At 37.3% G+C, this 19,198-nt stretch overlaps 1 pseudogene; it reads left to right on the forward strand.

The window, feature by feature from the left end:
* The first annotated feature begins 1,831 nt into the window (after nucleotides 1–1,831).
* LOC122738716 lies at nucleotides 1,832–4,214 on the forward strand (annotated as a pseudogene).
* The last annotated feature ends 14,984 nt before the right edge of the window (nucleotides 4,215–19,198 follow it).

Here is a 19,198-nt window from a genome sequence, read left to right on the forward strand (position 1 = left end):
GGGCCGGTGCTCTATCCACTGCGCCATCTAGCTGCCCCTCCTCATTTACTTTTTTAAAAAATTTTATAAAAGTATTTTATTATTTTCCAGTTACATATAGAGATAGTTTTCAACATTTGGTTTTTTTGGTTTTTTGTGGGGCAATGGGGGTTAAGTGGCTTGCCCAAAGTCACACAGCTAGTAAGTGTCAAGTGTCTGAGGCTGGATTTGAACTCAGGAACTCATGAATCCAGGGCCGGTGCTTTATCCACTGCGCCACCTAGCCGCCCCCTCAACATTTGTTTTTATAAGATTTCTCGTTTCAAATTTTTCTCCCTCCTTCCCCTTCTTCCCCCCCTCCCCAAGACAGCAAGTAATCTGATATAGGTTATATAGGCACAAACACATTAAACATATTTCTGCATTAGTCTTAGTGTGAAAGAAGAATCAGAGCAAAAAGGAAAAACCTCAAAAAAGAAAAATAACAGCACCAAAAACAAAAGAAATAGTATGGTTCCATTTGTATCCATATTCCACAGTTCTTTTTTTTCTGGATTTGAAGAGTGGTTTCCATCATGAGTCCTTTGGAACTACCTTGCACTGTTGTATTGCTGAGAAGAATCAAGTCTATCACAATTGATCAACACATAATGTTGATGATTCTGTGTACAATGTTCTCCTGGTTCTGCTCATCTCACTCATCATCAGTTCATAAAAGTCCTTCCAGGTTTCTCTGAAATCTGCCTGCTCATTGTTTCTTTTTTTTTTAATTAATAAAGTATTTTATTTTTTCCCTGTTACATGTAAAGATAGTTCTCAACTTTGGTTTATACAAGCTTTCCAATTTCAGATTTTTCTCCCTTCCTCCCCTCCCTCCCCCCTCCCCTAGACAGCAGGTAATCTGATATATATACACACACACACATAATAACATTAAACATATTTCTGCATTAGTCATGTTATAAGAGAAAAATCAGAGCAATGACAAAAAACCTCAAAATAGAAAAACATCAGCACCAAAACCAAAAGAAATAGTATGGTTCATTCAGCATCTATACTCCACAGTTCTTTTTTTTTTTTTTCCTGGATTTGGAGATCCTCTTCTATCATGAGTTCCCTGGAACTCTTCTGTACCATTGCATTGATGAGAAGAATATAGTCCATCACAGTAGGTCAACACTCAATGTTGATGATACTGTGTACAATGTTCTTCTGGTTCTGCTCATCTCACTCATCATCAGCCCATGCAAGACCCTCCAGGTTTCTCTGAACTCCTCCTGCTCATTGTTTCTTACAGCACAATAGTATTCCATTACAGTCATATACCACAACTTGTTCAGCCATTCCCCAATTGATGGGCAACCCCTCAGTTTCCAATGCCTTGCCAAAACAAAAAGATCAGCTATAAATCTTTTTGTACATGTGGGTCCTTTTCCCTTTTTTATAATCTCTTTGGGAAAAAGACCTAATAGTGGTATTGCTGGGTCAAAGGGTATGCACAGCTTTATAGCCCTTTGGGCATAATTCCAAATTGCTCTCCAGAATGGCTGGATCAGTTCACAGCTCCACCAACAATACATTAGTGTTCCAATTTTTCCACAGCTTCTCCAATATTTATTATTTTCCTTTTTTTTGTCATATTAGCCAATCTAATAGGTGTCAGGTGGTACCTCAGAGTTGTTTAATTTGCATTTCTCTAATCAATAGTGATTTAGAGCATTTTTTTTCATACGGCAATAGATAGCTTTGATTTCTTCATCAGAAAACTGTCAGTTCATATCCTTTGACCATTTCTCAATTGGGGAATGACTTGGATTCTTATAAATTTAATTTAGTTCCCAATATTTTAGACATGAAGCCTTTATCAGAAGTACTAGCTGTGCCTTCCCACCCTGACAGTGATAGCAGCTTGGTAGACAGTGATGATAGCATTGAGCAAGAAATCAGAACCTTTTTGGCTCTTAAGGCCAAACCTGAAAACCTCTCCAAGTCTGTACAGGGACCACTATTGCCTGAACACAGTAATCAGGACAGTAGCCCCGAAGTCCCTCTTTCTAAGACACTGAAGTTATCCCTGTGTTGCAAAAGGAAACTTTAAAGGGGAAAGGAAAGTGGTGAAGCAACTAACACCGAAGAAAACTAAAGGGTTAGAAAGAGAGTGCCCACAGGAAACCGAGTATGGTCAGGTGAAAATTCATATGTTCCAAGAAAAAAAAGATTTGAGCAGTCAGGATAAAATCTGTAAATCTGAAAGCAGAGAGGATGAGATGACTTGTCAGTTCCTCTCCCAATTTAGTTGGGCTGATTGATGAGCACATTGCCTAAGACCTGAGAAGTGGTTTATCACAAGCCCATGGTAAAGTAGCACAGGAGAGAAATTTGGAACAAGAGAGGTCTGGGTCTGGTGATAAAAGTAGTTCTTTGGACAGTGATGAAGACCTTGATATTGCTATTAAGGACCTATTAAGATCAGAAGCAGGGACTCCAAACCTCACTGTAAAAAAAAGGTTAAGCTTAGTAGCACAGGAACTCAATTTTTAGATAAATTTAATAAGCTCCAAAAACACTGGAAAGATAAGAGTCCTCACTTAATGAAAAGCTGTCTCCCGGGATCTAAAAAAGACGATAGGGAGAACACAGTAAAGAAATCTTTGAACACTTGTAACAATAGAACAGAAAAAGGGAAACAGGAAAAGAAGCAAGAGGATCTACAGCTGGCATTCCAATTGGAGAAAAAAATTTTCTCAAAACCTATTTTAGTTTCAAACGATATGAAAATCAGTGAAAATTGGAACTCTGCAATCAGTAGAATCTCACCGTCTGATGACAGTAGTTCAGTGGATAGTGATAGCACTGAACAAGAAATTAGAAAGTTTTTGGCAGAAAAAGCCAAGTATTCCATGAGCAGTTCAGAAATTCAGCAGGGTAGTATAACAACAGCTGTTGAGATAGGGGGAGTTTCTAAGCCTGAGATTGTTAGTGGAAAAGAGAAGCATTCATCAGGGGGGCATCAGCCTGGCTTATTATCTAGCCAAAGTCAAAAGAAGCTGAGGACCTAAAAATCTCTGATAATACTGTAATACAAAGTGCAATAAATATTTTAAATGATGGTAGGAAAAGTACATCCTGTCCTGGGAATATCTACCTCCATTCTACTTTGGCTGTAAAAAGAAAACATGAGACAGTGACACCTAAAAGTTGTTGTGGCAGTTTATCTGTAAAGGAAACACCAATAGATAAGAAAGATGTCTGTATCAAAGACCAAAGTCAAAAAAGTCTCAAACCCACTGATAGAGAAAATGTTGTGAGTAGGTTGTAGAACTACTATATTACTGATGATACCACTCCAGAAAAAAGTAGCCCTTTTCAGGGAAAATGTTGTGGCAAAAGTACATGTGATCAAAAATGTGTACCTGGGGGCAGCTAGGTGGCGCAGTGGATAGAGCAATGGTCCTGGATTCAGGAGGACCTGAGTTCAAATCTGACCTGAGACACTTAACATTTACTAGCTGTGTGACCCTGGGCAAGTCACTTAACCCCAATTGCCTCACCAAAAAACCCCACAAAAACAAAACCAAAACAAAACAAATATGTACCTGAAAGTGAGAGAAATTTGCTTTTAAACAATAGACGTTATCCTCTACAAAGTGATTTTGTTCATGAGGGAGTATTCCAGAATATTTGTGTGCTTTACACAGAAGATAAAGAAACAGTGCAGAAAGGGAATCATAGGAAGGAAAGAGAAAAAAAAATTAAAGGATCAAACAAAGAGTTCTGCAAAGTATACAATAGATTATCAGCAAAGTTTACATTTGGCAGTATTTCATTCTCTGATTTGAACTGGAGTATTTAATTTTGGAAAAAGTACATCTCAAGGTAGCAAACAAACAAGTCTTTTAGATTCAAACCAGGCAGTCCCTTTGCAGGTGCCCCTCTTCACCTCATTAAAAGAGAACAAACTGAGCAAAGATTCAGGAATATTTGGAAGTTCATACTTGCTTTTGAAGAAGGAATGGTCTGACTGGCAAAGTAGAAAGACACGGGCAGAATTAAACATACATGAAGTAAAGAAATTCAGTTCAGGAGGGAAAATGCTAAATTTAAGAAATAGAAGGATTGTTGATAAAGATGCCCAAGATCAGAAAGTATTAGAGAATGATTCCAATGAATTTAATGGCACCTCCATAGAGGAAAGCAGAAATTCAGTGGGAAAGGAAAAGATCCTAAATTTGTAAGTAGATTTTTTTCATAGTTTTCATGAGTCTTTGTATAAAATAATTGAGTGTAGATAGAGAACTAGAACTGCTATATAGAGCTCAACAATTATTTAGAGAGCTTGGTATTGAAAGGGGAGAAAGCAGTTGTCTGGAGTTGCTAATGTATATTCAAATGTAGATATGTATACTAATGTGAAACAAATATTTCTATGAACAGGTGTGTCCTGGGAAAATATATATTTGTAGCATTTTATACATTATTAAAAGTGCAGTAATGAAATTTTTTTTAATCCAGTAGTTAATTTTCTAGAATATGTGTAACTACAGTATTCTGTGGTCATGTATTATTATAGATGGTGTAATGATTGGAATGATGCCATCTACTGGAGAATTACTATAGGAAAGCTCCACCATGAGGAGAACACCTCAGAGGGCAAGGCCATGTGGCTTTTCCTTGGCGTCAGGAAGTGACATTTGCTCATGGGTGCCGTCTATTAAGGCTACCAGCCAATCAACTTGAGGAGCCTCCTATTTTCTGGGAGAGGACAGGAAGGAGGAAAGAGGGCCCGCGTGGAGAGCTCTGTCTCTTTTTGGTTCCTGACTTGATGGTGGTAGTGGTGGCAGAGGACTTCACAGGAAATTTGAGGAAAGATAGGAATGCCAGGCTGTTGGAATTCTGTTCTCAATCTTTCTCTTTCTATCTTTCAATAAACCCTTAAAAACCTAAACTTGTTTTATCAGTGATTTTAGTCAGTTTCCCCAAAACTGGGGGAACAGATTAGAACCCACATTTAGAATCTTAAATTACACAGTTTGGTGACCACGAAGGGAAACACCCATGTGGAATCAGTGACTGTGAGGAACCCAAAATAAACTAGACAAACCTAGGCTTCTCCAGTAATTACTAACACTGCCAACTTTAAATATATGTAATATTTGACTAATTACTGATGAAAATTTTTAGCTATCAAAATTTGGAGGTCTAAAAAGTCATTGATGAGACTCTTTAAATAGCAAATTCTTTTGGTGTTTCAGGGCAAAGGTATCATGTCAGTAAAACTTATGGAACATTTTCTATCCAAAGTTAAACAGACTTTGGGGACATAACCTCTTAAATACCGATTCCATTAGTCTCAATAAACTCCTAAGCATATTTTATGACAACTCTTTCACTAACTTGAAAAAGCTCTCTAAGACTATTTCAGAGGATGTGGTGATCTATATTGATGTAAGGTGACTTCCTCACTTATTCTTTATAGGATTTCCCTCTAAGGATGAAATCACAGGTCAAAAAGAGGGAGAGGGAGAACTTTTGAACAGTAAATGTTTCAAAGCACAAGTACAGTTGAACAATTGTTTGAGCTCTCCACTTTTTTTTTTTTAGTGAGGCAATTGGGGTTAAGTGACTTGCCCAGGGTCACACAGCTAGTAAGTGTTAAGTGTCTGAGGCCGGATTTGAACTCAGGTACTCCTGACTCCAAGGCCAGTGCTCTATCCACTGCGCCACCTAGCTGCCCCCGAGCTCTCCACTTTTAAGCTGAGAAATCCCAAATAAAATTATTTCAGTAGCAGTATTATATCTATCATACAATTTATATTTCCAAAGTATGCCTGGTAAAAGTCATCTGAAGTTTTCTAATATATAATCTTGTTCTGTAACTGAACAATGACAAAATCTAAATTAACTGCTTTTTGTATTGGAGCTACTTTTTTTTTTAGGGAGGTAATTGGGGTTAAGTGACTTGTCCAGGGTCATACAGCTTGTAAGTGTTAAGTGTCTGAGGCAGGATATGAACTCAGGTATTCCTGACTCCAGGGCCGGTGCTCTATCCACTGCGCCACCTAGCTGCCCCTGGAGCTACTTTAAAAAAAATTTTAATAGTGGTTGTAAAATATGAAAGTTATGTATATATTTTAAATTTCATCCCCTTTTCTTGATATGTGCAATAAAATAAGCAATGTTTATTTAAAAAAAAAAAAGAAGTACTGGCTATAAAAATTGTTTACCAGCTTTTATCTCTTGTTTGGTCATAAACTGTTTTTCTTTCCAAAGATCCTAATTTACCTATGGTATCACCTTTTATGTTTAAATAATGTACCCATTTTGACCTTATTTTAGTATAAGATGTAAGATGTTGGTCTATGCCTAATTTCTGCCATACTATCTTCCAGTTTTCCCAGCAGTTTTTGTCAAATACTGAGTTCCTATCCCAGAATCTGGAGTCTTTGAATTTATCAAACAGTACATTACTAAAGTCATTTACTACTGTGTCTCCTGTGCCTAGCCTATTCCATTGATCCTCCACTCTATTTTTTAGCCAGTACCAAATAGTTTTGATGACTGCCGCTTTATAGCAGAGCTTCAGATTTGGTATAGCTAGCCCACCTTCCTGTGCATTTTTTTTCATTATTTCCCTTGATATTCTTGACCTTTTGTTTTTCCAGATGAATTTTGTTGTTATTTTTTCTAGGTCTATAAAATAATTTTTAGGTAGTCTGATTGGTATGGCACTGAATAAGTAAATTAATTTAGGTAGAATTGTCATTTTTATTATATTAGCTCAGCCTATCCATGAGCAATTGATATTTTTCCAATTATTTAGATCTGATTTGACTTGTGTGAAAAGTGTTTTGTAATTGTGTTCATAGAGTTCCTGGGTTTGTCTTGGCAAGTAGACTCTCAAGTATTTTATATTGTCTACTGTTACTTTAAATGGAATTTCTCTTGCTGCTGGACTTTGTTGGTCATGTATAGAAATGCTGATGATTTATTTTATATCCTGCTACTTTGCTAAAGTTGTTGTTTCAAGTAATTTTTGAGTTGATTCTCTAAGATTCTCTAAGTATACCATCATATCATCTACAAAGAGTGATAGTTTTGTTTCTTCCTTGCCTATTCTAATTCCTTTAATTCCTTTTTCTTCTCTGATCGCTAAAGCTAACATTTCTAGTACAATATTAAATAATAGAGGTAATAATGGACATCCCTGTTTCACCCCTGATCTTGTTGGGAATGCTTCTAACTTATCTCCATTATATATAATGCTTGCTGATGGTTTTAGGTAGATAACTGCTTATTATTTTAAGAAAAGCTCCACCTATTCCTAAGCTCTCCAGTGTTTTTATGATGAATGGGTGCTGTATTTTGTCAAAAGCTTTCTCTGCATCTATTGAGATAATCATGATTTTGGTTAGCTTTCTTACTGATGTGGTTGATTATGTTAATAGTTTTCCTAATGTTGAACCAGTCCTGCATTCCTGGTATAAATCCCACCTGGTCATAATGTATTATCCTGGTGATCACTTGCTGTAATCTCCTTGCTAATATCTTATTTAAGATTTTTGCATCAATATTCAGTAAGGAAATTGGTCTATAATTTTCTTTCTCTGCTTTTGCTCTGCCTGGTTTTGGTATCAACACCATATTCGTGTCATAAAAGGAATTTGGCAGAACTCCTTCACCTATTTTTCCAAATAATTTGAATATTGGAATTAATTGTTCCTTAAATGTTTGGTAGAATTCACTTGAAAACCCATCTGGCCCTGGAGATTTTTTCTTAGGGAGTTCATTAATGGTATGTTCAATTTCTTTTTCTGATATGGGTTTATTTAAGGATTTTATTTCCTCTTCAGTTAACCTGGGCAGTTTGTATTTTTGTAAATATTTATCCATTTCATTTAGATTGTAAAATTTATTGGCATACAGTTGGGCAAAATAGTTCCTAATTATTGCTTTAATTTCCACTTCATTGGTGGTGAAATCACCCCTTTCTTTTTCTTTTTTTTTTTTTGCAGGGCAATGGGGGTTAAGTGACTTGCCCAGGATCACACAGCTAGTAAGTGTTAAGTGTCTGAGGCTGGATTTGAACTCAGGTCCTCCTGAATCCAGGGCCGGTGCTTTAACCACTGCACCATCTAGCTGCCCCACCCCTTTCATTTTTGATACTGGTAATTTGGTTTTCTTCTTTCTTTTTTTTTAAATCAAATTAACCAATGGTTTGTCTATTTTATTAGTTTTTTCATAAAACCAGCTCTTAGTTTTATTGATTGATTAATTCTATAGTTTTCTTTCTTTCAATTTTATTAATTTCTCCTTTGATTTTCAGAATTTCTAATTTAGTATTTAATTGGGGATTTTTAATTTGTTCTTTTTCTAGCTTTTTAACTTGCATGCCCAATTCATTGATCTCCTCTTTCTCTTTTTTATTGATGTAAGCATTTAGAGATATAAAATTTCCCCTAAGCACTGCTTTGGCTGCATCCCATAGATTTTGGTATGTTGTCTCATTATTGTCATTGTCTTGGATGAAGTTATTGATTGTTTCTATGATTTGTTGTTTGACCCACTCATTCTTTAGAATGAAATTATTTAGTTTCCAATTAATTTTCAGTCTAACTTTCCATGGCTCTTTATTACATGTAGTTTTTATTGCATCATGATCTGAGAAGGATGCATTTACTATTTCTGCCTTTCTACATTTGACTATGAGGTTTTTGTGTCCTAATACATGGTCAATTTTTGAATATGTGCCATGTACTGCTGAGAAAAAGGTATATTCCTTTCTATCCCCATTCAGTTTTCTCCAAACATCTACCATATCTAACTTTTCTAACATTCTATTCACCTCTTTAACTTCTTTCTTATTTATTTTGTGGCTAGATTTATCTAATTCTGAGAGGGGAAGATTCAGATCCCCTACTAGTATAGTTTTTTGTTGTTGTTGTTGTTTTATTTGTGTGTTTGTGTGTGGGCAATGAGAGTTAAGTGACTTGCCCAGGGTCACACAGCTAGTAAGGTGTCAAGTGTCTGAGGATGGATTTGAACTCAGGTCCTCCTGAATCCAGGGCCAATGCTTTATCCACTGTGCCACCAAGCTGCCCCCCCACACACACACGTATAGTTTTGCTATTTCTTCTTGTAACTCATTTAACTTCTCCTCTAAGAATTTGAATGCTATACCACTTAGTATTGATATTTGTTCATTTTCTATGGTACCTTTTAGTAAGATGTAGTTTCCTTCCTTATCTCTTTTAATTAGATCTATTTTTGCCTTTGCTTTGTCTGAAATAAGGATTGCTACCCCTGCTTTTTTTACTTCAGCTGAAGCATAATATATTCTGCTCTAACCTTTTACCTTTACTCTGTGTGTATCTCTCTGCTTCAAATGTGTTTCTTGTAAACAACATATCATAGGATTCTGGTTTTTAATCCACTCTGCTATTTGCTTCCATTTTATGGCAGAGTTCATCCCATTCACATTCACAGTTATTATTACTAGCTGTCTATTACCCTCCATTCTATTTATCCCCTTTGTACTCCCCCCCTTCACCCTATTCCTCCTCACCAACATTTTGCTTCTTACCCCTGACTCCCCCAATGTGCCCTCCCTTTTATCAGCCCCCCTCCCTTTTCTTTACCCTTTTCTTCTCTGCTTCTGCCCTCCCTTCTATTAGCCCCCCCTTTTCCCCTTTCCCTTTTACTTCCCTAAAGAATATGCTAAGTTTCTTTATCCAAATGAATGTATATGTTATTCCCTCTTTGAATCAAATCTAGTGAGAGTAAGGTTGAAACAATGTTCCCCCCTCCCTTATTTCCCTCTATTGTAATAGGTTTTTTGTACCTCTTCATATGATGTATTTCACCCCATTCCACCTCCTCTTTTCTCTTCTCCCCATAAACTACTTTTTAACCCCTTAATTTTCTTTATATGATCACATCAAAGACAATTTATATTTATACCCTTTGTGTAAAATCCTTCTGTCTGCTTATATATACACAGTTCTCAAGAGTTATAGGTATTATTCTCCTGTGTAGGAATGTAAACAATTCAACCTTATTGAATAACTTTTTCCCCCCTTGTTTACCTTTTTAAACTTCTCTTGAGTCTTGTATGTTAAGATCGAATTTTCTATTCAGTTCTGGTCTTTTCATCAGGAAATCTTGAAAGTCCCCTATTTTATTGAATGTCCATCTTTTCCCCTGAAAGAGAATGATCAGTTTTTCTGGGTAATAGATTCTTAGCTGCAATCCAAGCTCCTTTGCCTTTCAGAATATCGTATTACATGTCTTACGATCCTTTAATGTTGAAGCTGCCAGGTCCTGAACAATCCTGACTGTGGCTCCATGATATTTAAATTGCTTCTTTCTGGCTGCTTGGAGTATTTTCTCCTTCACCTGGTAATTCTGAAATTTGGCTACTATTGTAGCCTTGGAGTTTTCCTTTTGGAATCTCTTTCAAGAGGTGATTGGTGGATTCTTTCAATGATGATTTTATCCTCTGATTCTATAATATCAGGGCAGTTCTCCTGGATAATTTCCTGGAATATGGTATCTAGATTCTTTTTCTGATCATGGCTTTCAGGCAATCCAATAATTCTCAAATTGTCTCTCCTGGATCTGTTTTCCAGGTCAGTTGTCTTTCCAATGAGGTATTTCACATTTTCTTCTATTTTTTCATTCTTTTGATTTTGTTTGACTGATTCCTGGTATCTCATGTATTCCTTATCTTCCAACTGTCCAATTTTAATTTTTAAGGCATTGTTTTCTTCAGTCAGATTATGCACCTCCTTTTCCATTTGGCCAAATGAATTTTTTAAGGAATTGTTTTCTTCAGTCAATCTTTGTGTTTCCTTTTCCAAGCTGCTGATTCTTTTTTCATAATTTTCTTGCATTGCTTTCATTTCTCTCCCCATTTTTCTTCTACTTCTCTCAATTGATTTTTAAAATCCTTTTTGAGCTCTTCCAAGAAGGCTTTTTGTTGAGACCAATTCATCTTCCCTCTTGAGGCTTCACATGTAGGCAATTTGAGAGTATTGTCCTCATCTGAGTTTGTGTTTGTCTCTTCCCTGTCAATACAGATGCTCTCAATGGTGAGAACTCTTTTTTGTTTCTTGCTCATATTGCAGCTTATTATTATTATTATTATTATTTTTTTAAGTTGAGGTCCACTCCTCAGGCACCAGGGTCACTGTTTCGTTTCTTGTGCTGGAAGATAGGGGCTGTGTCGCTGGCTTTCTGTTCTGAGGCCTCTATGGCTTGCAAATTTCTCACCTCCCTGGGCTTGCTTCCTCATGGCATGCTTGAATGGTCATGCCTGGTTGTACCCATCCTGTGGGTGGCCCCCTAGCTGGCAGCCTGCCCTCTCAGCTGGTGCTGGTGGATCTCGCCACTGGCCCTCTGCGCCACTAGCCCACTGAGCCAGAATCAAGGGGCCTCAGTTGCTTCCCGCTGACTTGCCCAACTCCCTCCATGCTGCGCTGCGCTGCGCTGAGGTGCACTGCACAACTCCCCTGCCTGAGTGAAACTGACCTCTCCTGAAGTCTTTTAAATTATTTCCTTTTGGAAGATTGTGATCCTCTTTCTTTTTGTAGGTTCTGTAGTTTCAGAATCTGTTTAGAGGCTTGATTTAATGTTGTTTTTAAGGGAAATTTGGGAGAGCTCAGGCAGCTTACTGGCTTCTCTCTGCCACTTTGGCTCTGCCTGCTCATTTACTTTTGCAAGTTTTTATATGGTCCTTTCAAATAAAAAGATTATTATTTTTTAAAAAAAGAAGAAGGGCAGCTAGGTGGCACAATGGATAAAGCATTGGCCCTGGATTCAGGAGGACCTGAGTTCAAATCCAACTGAGACACTTGACATTTACTAGCTGTGTGACCCTGGGCAAGTCACTTAACCCTCATTGCCCTACCAAGAAGAAGAAGAAGAAGAAGAAGAAGAAGAAGAAGAAGAAGAAAGGACACACAGCCGATGACCAGATGTGAGGCTCTTACAGGTTCAGGTATTTAGCTAGCCAATCACTAGTGATTTCCTTTCCTCCATATCACCCTTCCCCTTTCTTTGATCACTTCAAACAACTTAACAATAGTATGGAAATGACATTCAGCAGAGATACAACATGGGCTGCGGTGGGCATAGCTCACTTTGCCTTTATAGTCAGAAAAGTATTTTAAGTCTGAGGAGTCCTTAACTCCTTGGGTTATTTATGCCTTAGGTGACCAAAAAGCTATTTCATGGGGTTGACTCTAAGTCCCCTGTACCCAGTAAGTCTCAAAGACAATTTCATTTCATTAGACAAAAAACTACCTTAGTCTATACAGAATAGATGCTATTTCTACTATACATGGGACACCATATGAAATTATATAGAGTTATTGAGTCAGTCAACAAGCATTTATTAAGTATGGGCCAGGTACTTTTGTAGGTGCTGGGTTTACAAATAATGGCAAAAAACAGTCCCTGATCTCAAAGAGCTCATATTCTAATGCAACAGACAACTACATATATAAAAGATTTGTTTTATATGTATACATTCATATATTTATATTAGATGGCAGGTAATCTCAGAGAGAAGATGCTAGCATTAAAGAAGCATCCAAAGGGCTTTTTCCAGAAAGTGGAATTTTAATTGAGATTAAAGGAAGCCAGGGAAGTCAGGAATTAAGATATAGTGAAGTGAGCAGAACTATGAAAACAATATACACAATATACAAAATAATATAAAAGGAAAGGACAACAGAAAAGAACCCAAATGCTGTGTAACCAGAAGTTTGGTCCTCAAGAAGAAATGAGAGAATGCAAATCCCTCCTTTCTTGGCAGAGGAGAGAGTCTATAGGTGTAAAACATTGAATACATTGTCAGACAGGGTTGCTATATTTCATGAATGAATGAGTGAAAAAAAATTAAGTGCTTATAATATGTCAGTGACTGTGCTAAGCTCTGAGCATACAAAGGTAAAAAAATGAGGCAGTTCTTGTCTTTTAGAAGTAGATATTCTAATGGGGGAAACCATACATATAGGGAAGTGTTGACCAGGGAAAAGAATTTTATCTGGAGAGCCATAGAAGTAGTGAGTGGAACCATAGGGTTCTGATATGTACTTTCCAAAAGCAATTATAGTTTTAATTTGATCACTCTGCCCAAAGCAAGAGGTGTATTAGAAGAAAATGCATTCATGGACTCCATTACAGTAGTGTAGCAGAGGATAGCTGGATAGCATGTGAAGCATGGCCTTGGACCAGCTACATTTAGTGAGCTAAGTAAATTTATACTCATAATTCAAGGTGTGGAACATTACATATACTGTCAGATAGGGTTAATTTATTTCATGAATGAATAAGTGAAAAACATTAAGTGCTTATGATATGTCAGTCTACTTCCCAGAGTTGTTGTGAGTACTACATATACACACATATGTAAATTGCTATAAATATCAGCTATTATTATTATTATTATCCCCAGATGGATCCCACTTCCCTATTACCATTGAGAGCACCATCATTCTCTACTCATCCAGGTTTCCATTCTTGGCATTATCCTTTACTCCTTATATGACCCCAAATATCTAATCATTTGCCAAACCTTATCATTCCTACATCCTGTTCCCTTCTCTCTACCTACATAGCCACCTTAGTTCAGGGACTTATTATTAATCATCTGTGATATTGAAATAACATCCTAATCAGACTCCTTGGAGATTTACCTCAAGTTTCTTCACTCAGATCCATCATTTACACAGTTGCCAAAGTAATCTTCCCAAAAGCACAGATCTGACCAGGTCACTTCTCTATTAATTAAATTCTTGTCTTCCTATTGACCATTCAGTCCAAAGGCAATCGGATGGCAGTTAGATTTGCATCCACAGTCAATAATAATTAACCTGACATCTCCTTTCATAACCCCCAGATAAATGCTACCTCTGTAGTTTGGAACAGTGGTACAATAATTTACAAAGCAACCTCTCCTTGGCTATGCCAGTTTCCTCTAGTTCCCATGTGTAACCAGTGAGGTTACAATGAACCACCTGATTCCAATTCATATGAAGGTTTGGTTACTGCTTCTTGGAATGTATAATGGAGGGGATCCCTGCCCACCCCCCCAATTCAGAGTATGGGTAGGTATCCTCTGATTGTTTTCTATCAATTTACTCCATAAAAATGGAAAGCCTTTTGGTTTGTTTTTTGTGTGTGTGTGTGTGAGGCAATTGGGGTTAAGTGACTTGCCCAGGGTCACACAGCTAGTAAGTGTTAAGTGTCTGAGGCCGGATTTGAACTCAGGTACTCCTGACTCCAGGGCCGGTGCTCTATCCACTGCGCCATCTAGCTGCCCCTGATGGAAAGCCTTTTAATTGGCTTCTGAGCCAGACCATTTTGTAGAAAAAAAAAGTTTCAGAGTTCAGATCTACTAGTCAGTTAAACTAAGACTTCCTGCTCCACTTCCTGTTAGTGATCATCTTTTCCTCCCAGAAGTATAGTATGTAGAAAGAGAACTCCCATACCATCTGAGGACCCAGGATCTCCAGACCTCTTGAATTCATAAGGTTGCCTCCAAGGATAATAATATCAGTCTCAAGGTTGCTGCTTATAATTAGCTGTTAAGAACAAACAAACAAATAAACACAAAAATGGACCTGTTAGGTTTCTATGGCTGGATTTCAGGGGGTCCATGAATCAAACAGGTTAAAAATCTATTATCTAAATGTATACAGAGAAACTTAGTACGTGGAAATTTCCAAGCAAATAAACTGAGCAACTCAGTTTTGTGTTTAGTGATCAGATGTGAGGAAAAACAATCCTCTTCTCAATAATTCTAGGGAATTCAGCAGCGATGTGACAAAGACTCTTTTATTTCCTTCTCTATTCTCATGAGAAGGAGGCACCCTAGGTGCACCTAATGGGTACGAAGAAAGGGGGCTCTGTTTTAAACCCTAGTCCCTAAGGGTTACAATCTACACGTGAAAACTAGCTAATTGGAATCTGGTATTCATATCCCTAATCAGTTCTTCCTTATATGGGCATAACTCCGGAGTGGACCTTATTCTTCCTTATACAGACACAACTCCAGAGCAGACCTTATTGAGACCAGGGCTCCTTGAACCATGTGATTTTGTTAGCCAGAGGGGGAGGAGGGGATCTGAGACCTTTGTCCTACAAACAGGTCAGGAGGAGTATGATTGACTATTATATCCTCATTGAGAGGAGACAACTAACCATTTTCTCACATCAGATCTATTAAATAGATTATTTTTATTAGTTCTATCTAAAATCCATTTGCAGGAAAGTTGCCCAATAAAGATAACCTTATCAATCAAGTGTCCTAGTTTGCCACAAAAAGCCTGGGTTTCATACTCTTATGAAAATTACTTCTGGGAAGGTCTAGAAATTATTTCATACTATAGGATTTGGATTACAGTTACAAATTAAGACTATAGTGTTTCTCAAGTGGAAAGGGAAAATAAGATAAAGACATGTGATGTTAGATCATAACAGTATCTATCATAAAGCTTCAGGGACTGCCATCATGAGCTAAAGATATTGCAAATCACAAAGATTCAAGTAATAGTGGTTTTATGAAAGCCAAATTGAGCTTTCATAGTCATATGGAAAATTTATTTCTTTTGATATAGTGCATATAAACATTTGCATGTAGGCTCTTCTATTTTGACAAGCAACTAAAAGCTTTTAAAATATAGAGACCTAGTAAATTTTTGCTGTGATATATATTACATAATTTTAATTATTTACAAATTTGAGACCCCAATATGTTGCCTCGATAACCCAGCATTTGGGGCATGAGATATCTTATTTGACTTTCTTGAATTCCAAACATTGATATGCGTTCACTGACTAATATTGGGAAGTTATATAATAGGGACTAATAAATATTTTTTTTCCAAACACAAAATAAAGGAGCTCTACCATTGGGAGAGAGTTAATTCAGCTCAACCAAGAGAGAGAGTCCTAGACCCAAAGGGAAATTCCCTGAAGTCTCTAGGGTAGCAAGTATAGGAACTGAAATTTAATATATGGAGTGTAAATTGGGTGACTCACCGAAATATTGAGGTGCTGGAAATAATGAGGGATCTCTAGGTTCAAAGCTCCCTCCCCTCCGAACTGCCCTTTTAGACATTTCTCCCAGGCCAATAAAAAAGGAGCCTTACAGATGTTCAGTAATAGGTAGAGACTGCAAGAGGGAAGCCAGTATAAACTCTGATCAATGGGCCTGAGACTTTTCAGTGCTGAGAAAAGGATTGTACTAGGGAAGTCAGCCTGAGCAAGTAAACAGGCCTTAAGCTGGATGTTTGGGGGGGGGGGGCAGATCACATGTAACATAAACCCTTGTAATCTAGGCTGGAAGCCAGATCTGAAGCCTGGACTTTTAGAAAAGATTCAGGACAGAACCTGCCTCCATAGGTCATTGAACAGGTCAACCAGATCAAGCTATACACTTCTCAGAGTATGGGGAGCCACAATAGGGGACAGCAAACTCACAGACTGGACATCCATACTGGGGATCTTTTTAGACCTAAGACCAGCAAAATCTCCAACATCTGACTGGGTGTGTCAGGGCTATAGCCAGACCCTGCAACTAATTCTCATTGGTGATTGTATAAGGAAGAGAAAAAGATGGTTGTAGGCTAGCAGTTGCTATTCCCCAAACCACCCAAAGACTAAGATAAAGGGTAGGGCCCAGTACCAACAATAAAAATCTATCAAGAATGGTAGCCACAGGGGCAGCTAGGTGGTGCAGTGGATAGAGCACCGGCCCTGGATTCAGGGAGCACCTGAGTTCAAATCCAGCCTCAGACATTTGACACTTACTAGCTGTGTGACCCTGGGCAAGTCGCTTAACCCCAATTGCCTCACAAAAAACAAAAAAAGAATGGTAGCCACAGCAATATGTCAATTGTTGAGGGAAGAGGACCAAGTGAGACTCACCCACCTTGTCCAAGAGAGCCATTGGAGCCTGGCCCTGGTACAATCCGCAAACTCAAGTTGGAAATGTGAATAAACAGAAGAAAACACTAAGCACAATAAAGAAGAAATGCCATGTATAGACCAACACCTCACCCTGTATACTAAAATAAGATCAAAATGGTGTATGATTTAAACATAAAGAGCAATACTATGAGCAAATTAAGAGAGCATGGAATAGTTTATCTGTCATAAGAATTTAGGACCAAAGAAGATATAGAGAACATTACAAAATATAAAATAGATAATTTTGATTATATATAATTAAAAAGCTTTTACACAAACAAAACCAATGCAACCAAAATTATAAGGAAAGCAGAAAACTGGGAAAGAATTTTTACAATAAGTATTATTGTTACAGGCCTCATTTCTCAAATAAATAGAGAACTGAATCAAATTTGTAAAAAATACAAGTCATTCCCCAACTGATAGATGGTCAAAGAATACAAACAGGCAGTTTTCAGACAAAGAAATCAAAGCTATTTATAGTCATATGAAAAAATGTTCTAGATCACTATTGATCAGAGAAATGCAAATTAAAACAACTGTGAAGTACCACCTCATACCTATCAGAGTGGCAAATATAACAAAAAAGGAAAATGTTGGATGTTAGAGGGGTGTGGGAAAACTGGGACACTAATATACTGTTGGTGGAGTTGTGAACTTATCCAACCATTTTGGAGAGCAATTTGGAACTATGCCAAAAGGGCTATCAAACTGTGCATACCCTTTGATCCAACAATACCACTGCTAGGTTTATATCCCAAAGACATCTCAAAAAAGAGAAAAAGACCTATTTGTACAAAAATATTTATAGCAGCTCTTTTTGTGGTGGCTAAGAATTGGAAATCAAAAGAATGTCCATCAGTTGGGGAATGGCTAAACAAGCTGTGGTATATGATTGTGATGGAATACTATTGTGCTATAAGAAATGACAAGCAGTATGATTTCAGAAAGGCCTGGACTTATATGAACTGATGTATAGTGAAGTGAGCAGAACCAGGACAATGTTGTACACAGTGACAGCAATATTGTTTGATCAAGAATTGTGAATGACTTAACTATTCTCAACAATACAATGATCCAAGACAATTCCAAAGGACTAGTGATGAAGCATACTATCCACCTCCAAAGAAAGAACTGATATTGGTTGAATGCAGACTGAAGTATGCTATTTTTCATTTTCTTTCTTTCATTTAAATTTTTTAATTTTATTTGCATTTTCTTATACAAGATGACCAATATGGTAATGTTTTACATGAATAACCTATATCTGATTGCTTACTGCTTGGGGGGAGGGTGGAGAGGGAGGGAAGAAGGGATAGAATTTGGAACTCAAACCTTTAAATAAAAAATGTTTATTTTTTTTAAAAAAAGAAGAAATAATATAAAGGGAACTAAATCAAATTTATAAGAATCCAAGTCATTCTCCAATTGAGAAATGGTCAAAGGATATGAACAGGCAGTTTTATGATGAAAAAATCAAAGCTATCTATTCCCATGTGAAAAAATGCTCTAAATCACTAATGATTAGAGAGATGCAAATTAAAACAACTCTGAGGTACCACCTGACACCTATTAGATTGGCTAAAATGACAAAAAAGGAAAATAATGAATGTTGGAGAAGCTGTGGAAAAATTGGGACACTAATGCATTGTTGGTGGAGCTGTAAACTGATCCAACCATTCTGGAGAGCAATTTGGAATTATGCCCAAAGGGCTATGAAGCTGTGCATACCCTTTGACCCAGCAATACCACTTTTGGGTCTTTTTCCCAAAGAGATCATGGAAAGGGGAGAAGGACCCACATGTACAAAAATATTTATAGCTGCTCTTTATGTGGTGGCAAGGAATTGGAAGTTATGGGGATGCCCATCAGTTGGAGAATGACTGGACAAGTTGTGGTATATGAATGTAATGGAATACTATTGTGCTGTAAGAAACAATGAACAGGAGGAGTTCAGAGAAACCTGGAGGGTCTTGCGTGGACTGGTGATGAGTGAGATGAGCAGAACCAGAAGAACATTGTACACAGTATCATCAACATTGTGTGTTGACCCACTATGATGGACTATATTCTTCTCACCAATGCAATGGTACAGAAGGGTTCCAGGGAACTCATGATGGAGGAGGATCTCCAAATCCAGGAAAAAAAAAAAGAACTGTGGAGTATAGATGCTGAATGAACCATACTATTTCTTTTGTTTTTGGTGCTGTTGTTTTCCTATTTTGAGATTTTTCCTCATTGCTCT

This window comes from Dromiciops gliroides, chromosome 2 (genome assembly GCF_019393635.1).
Source record: "Dromiciops gliroides isolate mDroGli1 chromosome 2, mDroGli1.pri, whole genome shotgun sequence".
Lineage (NCBI taxonomy): Eukaryota > Metazoa > Chordata > Mammalia > Microbiotheria > Microbiotheriidae > Dromiciops > Dromiciops gliroides.